This window comes from Candoia aspera, chromosome 2, assembly GCF_035149785.1.
Source record: "Candoia aspera isolate rCanAsp1 chromosome 2, rCanAsp1.hap2, whole genome shotgun sequence".
Classification (NCBI taxonomy): Eukaryota; Metazoa; Chordata; class Lepidosauria; order Squamata; family Boidae; genus Candoia; species Candoia aspera.
In genome coordinates this window covers 230,771,469-230,779,030 of record NC_086154.1, presented here as the reverse complement: position 1 = coordinate 230,779,030, position 7,562 = coordinate 230,771,469, and positions in this window count along the sequence as shown.

The window sequence follows — 7,562 nt, the reverse complement described above, 5'->3', positions numbered from 1 at the left end:
ATGTGGGATGAAAATTTAGTAGAAAATTTATGCCTTATGGGCTTCATTGGAAAGTTATTGTCTGTTCCCATTACTGTCATGGCAATTTCTCGGATCAACATACATTAGAAAAGCTGTGTTATTTCCAGGTTTGTGGTCTGCAAGAAATCTTTGGGCCATATTGGGACATAGATTGGGTTTTAATAATGAGACTCATTTTTATTTAATTCTTTGGAAAAATTCTACTTTAAATATAGGTGGTAAATGTTTTATTGGAAAGTGTGGATGAAAGCTGGGATAGTGACTTTAAATCAATTATTATATAATTATTAATTTAAGGATTTCCCCCAACTTCAAATAAAATGTGATACTGCCAGTTTACAACAGTGGCAGTACTTTCAACGTAAGCATATTTAATGGTTCAAGACGGGCTAGATACTTTGGCTGCTTCAAAGGCACCTGAGATGCTTTCTTATTTATCCATGACAGAAGTTAAACCTACGACATATTTTTATCAAAAGTTTAAGAATATTTTTTAAAGTGGGTATTACTAGGATATATCAAATATGGAAAAAGAATTAGAATATAATAATGCCCCATCAATGCCTACATGTCCTTAAGAATGTTAAAATGTAATTGATGAATTTGAGATTAAAGTTTTTCATTTAAAAATTATAAGGGTATACTGGACTCTTCGAAGAATGTACTTGAAAGGATAGACTTCAGATTTTATCTGCTGGAGATGCAAAGCATTTGAAGGTTCATTGACCTTGATCTAAGTTCCTCTTCATTCACTCTTCTTCCCTCCTAAGTGATTTGGTTAGTCATCAGATGTATATATTCTATTTGTTTTCCAGTACTTACAACTGATCCCAGTCTCAAAGGACTCTGGGCAGCATACAACACCAACAAAAAGAAAAACCAAAAATGTAATATTGAATAAGTAAATCAGAACAATGTGAAAGACCATAAAATAATCACAAAAAGCAATGATAAATCCCAAGTAAAACCCAAACTAGGCAGCCACAGTCAGTCATGTGGGACTAAAGGCACATTGAAATATGCTGTTTGGGAAATTACAGCAAGATGGGGACTGCCACATACTTCGGGGGTGGTGGTGTTAGTATTTCATAAGTGGGAGCAACATTCTTTCAAATGCCTGCCATCTCATCCATATCCCATAGACCTCATGAGGGAAGGAACTAATCTTTAGGGAAGTTGCTAATCTTGCTGGTGCATTCTGAATTAGCTGCAGCTTCTAGATTGTTTCCAAAGCTAGCCCCAAATAGAGTGCATTGCAGTAGTCCCACCAAGTGGGATCAAGGCATGACTTATTGAAATCAGTACATCCTGGTTCAGATAGGTCATAACTGGCACACCAGCTGAAGCTTGATAAAGTTCTCCCCCAAGCCATAACTTCTTCTTGCTGTTTGAGCAGGTGTCACAAGTTCAAGAAGACCCTCAAGTCATGAATTACCTTCATTAGAGTATGACCCCATTTAGTGTAACTACCAGGACTGAGTGTCCTGATGGTTACTGGCCACAAGAACTTTCATCCTAGAACCAAAGCTTGGCTATTATAATCTAAACCTGGTCAAAAATTCCAGCTATCACAAATAGTAATTGTCTATTTTCTCACAGCTCACAAAACAAATAACTGCAAATAGATCTGAAGTGATGACTTGATTCTGTCATCAGAAAGATACATGAATAAGAATTTCTTTGTTTGTGCCTTCAAGTCAGGTTTTGACTCCTGGCGACTAAGACTAGTCCCTGCAGTTTTCTTGGTGAAGTTTTTGGAAGTAGTTTGTCATTGCCTCCTTCCTAGGGCTGAAAGAAAGTGACTGGCCCAAGGCACCCAATTGGTTTCAAGCCTAAGGCAGGACTAGAATTCAGTCTCCCGGTTTCTAGCCCGAAGTTTTAACCAGTACACCGAACTGGCTCTCTAAGAATTTCTAGGCATCTTATAAAATTGCCTGGCACTTGCTCATGCATGTATACCATTGATTTTTATGAGATGCTTGGGGAATATGGTTCCTGCTTATCTGAGAGGAAAACGTGAACTAAGAGAAATATCTATGTAGCTCTTGGTTCAGTCTTTAACAGTTTGTGTGTGATTTATTTCATTTATAGGTACGTTAAATCTTCTGTTCAATAATACTGTAAGCATTGGGACAGACTTCCTTTAAATGTACTTTAGAAAAGAATGGAAGGGATAAGATTTCCCTTAACTGAAATCAAATGCATAGGACAAGAATATAATTCTGTTTTTTATTCAATAAATCTTACCTAAGCTATGCAAATGATTCTAAAATCAAACCAAATTTAAAGAAATATCCTACCCCTTTTCCTTCTCCCAATTTCATCCTCACAACTTTCTGGGTGGATTAGTTTAACAGAATGTCAAGGCTAAAAATTATCAGTAATGTAATTCACACTTCACACTTATCCATGTCTAAACTAAATCTAGTCCTAACTCTAATCATGGTTTAAATGCCACAAAGAGTGTATTTTACAAGCCACAAAGAATATTCCAATCATGTATAAGCTCACAATTTTCATTATAGTTTACGGTAATTGCTCTGTTCATATAACATGCTTACCTTGATTAAGGATATTTAACATATCCTATGAAAAGTCAAGCACACCAAAGTTAGAAGGGATACATTTAGCTTAAAACAGTTCCAGCACTAGTCAGCTATGCTATGCAAACAGCGACGAGAATAAATGGAGTGTTAACTGTCTGTCCTTGATGCCATCATGGTGGTTCCTGAAAAACAGGTCTGCTCTAGGAGCACCATTACTTGTCATTCTTCTTCTTTCAATCATCTACAGGGTGGGTAAAATATGGGAAGAAAGGTTTGGGTTTGGTTAAGCCTCCCAAGTGCCATCCATGATGGCTCAAACTCCAAGCAGGCCACTGTGAAACTTTTGCAAGCAAGCAAGCAAGCAAGCAAGCAAGCAAGCAAGCAAGGAAGGAAGGAAGGAAGGAAGGAAGGAAGGAAGGAAGGAAGGAAGGAAGGAAGGAAGGAAGGAGCAATGTTTATAGTGGTTGAAAGACTATCAAAGATACTTGGATTCAGGCACTAAGATTTACGACTGAGCATAGATTTAAATTAAGTTGCCCATGCCTAACGCTTTGATCATGATACTGCATAGATTCCAGTATTTTTTGTTGTGTGGGAACAGAATGCAGGGAAAAATATACTGTAAGTCTGACAAAGTGCATCACAAAGGTAACAGCATGTAGTTTGCATTCATTCATATTCCACCAGTAAAACTATGTAGAGAGGAGATTAAGATGCTAAGACAAGTGGGACCAGAAACAGCCCAAACTATTTTACTGCCTAAGACAGGAATAGCCACCACCCACTGCACCTTTCAACTCACAGTCACTAAAACTTGCATTGAAGCGAAGATGCATTTTACATTTCACAGTACATAGCAACATCTTGGAAGATTTAGATTAGTTCTCATATTCCACTAAGCTAGGCTTGCTGAATAAGCCACAGCTTGTTGGGATCACACACAAAAAACGTATGTGTTTGGTTCTGGCTTACCATGATGGGTGAACCCAATTACTGTGGTTTATAAAGGGTTAGTGCTAAGTTATGAACCAAGCTACCACAGCTTGTTTGTAGGTAAAACTAGTGACCTAACACAAGTGATATTTAGCCTGAGTGGTATTTCCTATGACTTGCTGAAGTGACATGGTCAGTATCAGTCTGCAGATGACTATTTATTTATTTATATTTCAAATTTTGTAACTGCCCATCTATTGCCCAATCCACTCCTCTAACTGGTAGTCAAACCGAAAATGGAGGTGCATGGAGGGCCTAGATAGGAAGCCTGTTTGCTTTCTTCATCTTCTGTTTGAAGGAAGATGGCTGCTGCATTTCACTTCAGAGAAAAAAAATATTTTGGTAGTGTTCCCTAGGCCAAGTAGCATGATGGCAAAGTCTTGCTCTGTATGATAGCAGTACTTTACAGCCTGCCCAGGCTGGCTGTGTCCCAGAGAACTTGATCAGACAGCAAGTGTCAGCAACAGGTCCTTGACCAGCCTGGCAGTGTCTGAGAAGACAGGTATTCATCCTTCCGATCTGTTTCCTGAGACTACTGTCACATAGTAGGGTGGACCTGATTGATAGTGCTTGGCCCACTTGTCTCACCAGAAGAGTTGTAGGTGTTGCAAGGAGTCCTTTTATGTGTGTGGCAACCTATGTTACAACAGAATGACAGATTATAGACATGTAAACATAGAAGCCTTGAAAAGCCAGCTTTGAGAAGAAGCTATACATCAAACTGCTTCACTGGGTCAAATTCACTTTAAACACAAGACATGAATTCCATGATTTTTCATCAGGAAATTGGTGAATGTACACTACCAATGTTCTCTGGGCTTGATATATTGTTTACATAATGTGCAAAACAATTTAACTAAAATATCCTAACCTTTAAGTCCCAGCTTTTGGATTTAGAGTTACAAAATAACTAGTGAAAACAAAAATAGCAAGAATAAAAATATTGATAATGAATCTATACTGCCAACTTGTAAAAATAAATAGCTATTATAAATCGTTTTTTTTTAAATGAACAAGCTCTATTAAAAAAGTTTTCTAAAAATGTGTGATATAATACCACAACAAACTTTATTTAATACTATTATTTTGTGGACAAAACACTTGTATCTAGGCTCAAGTCTTTCAGTTCAGACATGTATATTCCCACTTTGAAGAGGGATGTGAATGCCTTAGCATAGAAATATTTTATAGTTTAAGAAATGCTTTAAAAGTGCATGCTTCTCAGGAAAAATAGAATGGTAAATATAGTGGTATAATACAAAATCAGTTCTATCAATTCTTATCAGGGAGTAAGTCCCACTAAACTAAAAAAGATTTACTTCTAACCAAATATACCTAAGATTTATAGTTACTGTTTCTGAATAATACATCCTTTGCTTTTCTTACAGTGTACAGTATATGTTGTTTTAAATAATTAACCGAGCAAAGGGTTTAACTTTAAATGTCAAAAGGTCCAATCTAATCCAAGTTCCATCCATAAAGATGTAAACTAAACATAGGATTAAAACAGTGTTTTTCCAGCCTCTAGACTTTAGCATATCAACCAGCTGTGTGAAGGTGAAACCTGAGTCAGCTCCAGAAAGTCAAGACATTCCTTACTGATGTTTTTAAAGGCACATGTACACAAACAGCTAGAAAATAATGCAAGGTGCACAAATCTAATGTCAGAAAAATCAGATGTCAACATTCTTGCAACTTTCTCGCAAAACTCCCGGGATCATCTTAGGTTTTCAAGTTTCGTAAACATACCTGACCCAACAGTACAAAAATGCTGCAAGTTTGCAGGCATTTTCTGGCTTAAAAAACACACAAACATAAAAGTGTTTACCCAGCAAGAAATTTCCTTTCTTGCTGTAGTGATAAAGCATCTATTAAAGATGTAGGAACTCTGCTTATTGTTCTGTGGAGACCCAAGTGATCCAAGTCCTCTGAACATATCTGAAAACGCCCTAAGACTCTGCTGTCAAAAACATTGGCTGCCATTTTGTAAGGTAACTAATACATTGTTACCAAGGAAACACATACTACTTTCTTTCCGACACTATTTTGTCTTTCTCTGCTTCTTTTAAAGAAAACCCAGTTAATTCAGACAGACACTAGAACTCAATAGGTATCTTAAAATGGATACAGCAAATAACAAAAATGCTGTGCCTGAGTTATTTATGAAAGCCATTAATTTAGCTATGGATTTGTGTGAACAGAATCCACTGAGTTACAGCCCACTTACTTCTAATACCTTAATGTAATGGTTGCCTATTCTAAAACACCATCAGACTCATGAGCAGGAATTCAAAGATATCTGATTTATTAAAGGATCACAGAGAAAGCTGAGAATGATGAAAGCGCGCCAAATGCAAACTAAAAACCCTAGGTGCAAATGAGATCCCTCCCCCCGCAGAGTCTTCTCAAGTTCACAATCCCAGGTGCTCCTAACGGTTTCTGATGGTCTGCGGGAAAAGGCCTTGAACAGATAACATAACCCAAACACATTCCATTGTACTGATTTCACATACAGAGCTTGGTAAAAGGTCTCACAGCAGCTCCCTCCCAAACAGAAACGCGCGTCAGCACCATGGCATGTGAAACGTTACGATGTATAAACTACATTGAATCAGTGAACGTGACACTTAAGCAGTTGTAGAATGCTTGTAAAACAGTGATTTTTGGAGATGAAAATATTGAAAATAGTATTAATGTTATCATGTATTAACTGCAGTATGTTTGTCAACAGGAAGATGTAGAATCACAGTGTCTGAAATATGACATATAAACCTATTGTTAAAAAAAATGCTTGGAACTTCAAAGCAGCAAATTGATAATATTATTTAATTGTGATCCTTTTCCTTCCACTTGCAGCATTAATTTCACATACTACCGCTATTTAATTCTGCTACCTTATAAAAATAAAATAACATTTTTATTTTAAAGATGTAAACAGAGATGCTTTACAAATACAACAAAAATTTATCCTTTCATTAAATATCTTTTGATTGAAAAATGTCTCAAAATCTCATTCCTATTTATTTATTTATTTATTTATTTATTTATTTATTTATATTTCATTTATTTTATTCAAGTTATATGACCATCCATCTCACCAGGGTCACTTTGGGCAGCTGACAACAGTTAGAAAACACAACCAACAATAAAGACAAAATGCATAACTGGTAGTCAAGGTAAAAAAGAACCAGTCGAACCATAATTAACATAACCATCTCACGGGCTGTAACTGTTAATTCAACACCCCAACCTGGGAGCACAGCCATGTCTTCAGGGCTTTGCGAAAGGCCAAGAGGGCTGTGGCCAATCTGACCTCCATGAGATGATGTTCCACAGGGCAGGTGCAATGACAGAAAAGTTTCTCTTCTTGGGTCCCGCCAGATGACAGTCTTTAATTGATGGGACCCATATCATGCCTCTTCTGCCGGATCTAATCTAATGGGGAGCTTTTTTATGTTGTTTTCAAGCTCTTATACTTCTTGCCAATTTACAAAGTTCTTTTCCCACTAGTCTGCTGGGGGATGGAAATTCTTATTTTGCCAAGGTGAAATCCTATACTGAAGATGGTAGAAGTTGTTAAATATCCAAGTATTCCTGGGAGTAGCACATTTACATTTTCTTCTATATTGCCTTTATGGTACAAAGACTTTTTTTCCACTGAATTCAAGAGGAAGCCCACATCTCCATGATAAAACTTTGTAATGCTATAACTCAGCATCAACCCAGAGCATTCCACCCCGTTTTTCATGTTGAAAGAATCTAATTCAGATGATAGAAAGCCATTATTCTAGTGGTTAAGATACTGGGCTAAGAACAGGAAAACTTGAGTTCTAGTCCTGCCTTAAGTATGGAACCAGCTGGGTGATTTTGGGCCAGTTACTCTCTTGCAGCCCTAGAAAGAAGGCAATGACAAACCAGTTCTGAAAACTGCAGGTAGTTGCCAGGAATCAAGAATAACTGAAAGGTGCCCCTCCTGTCTCATATCAGATGATAGGACAGATA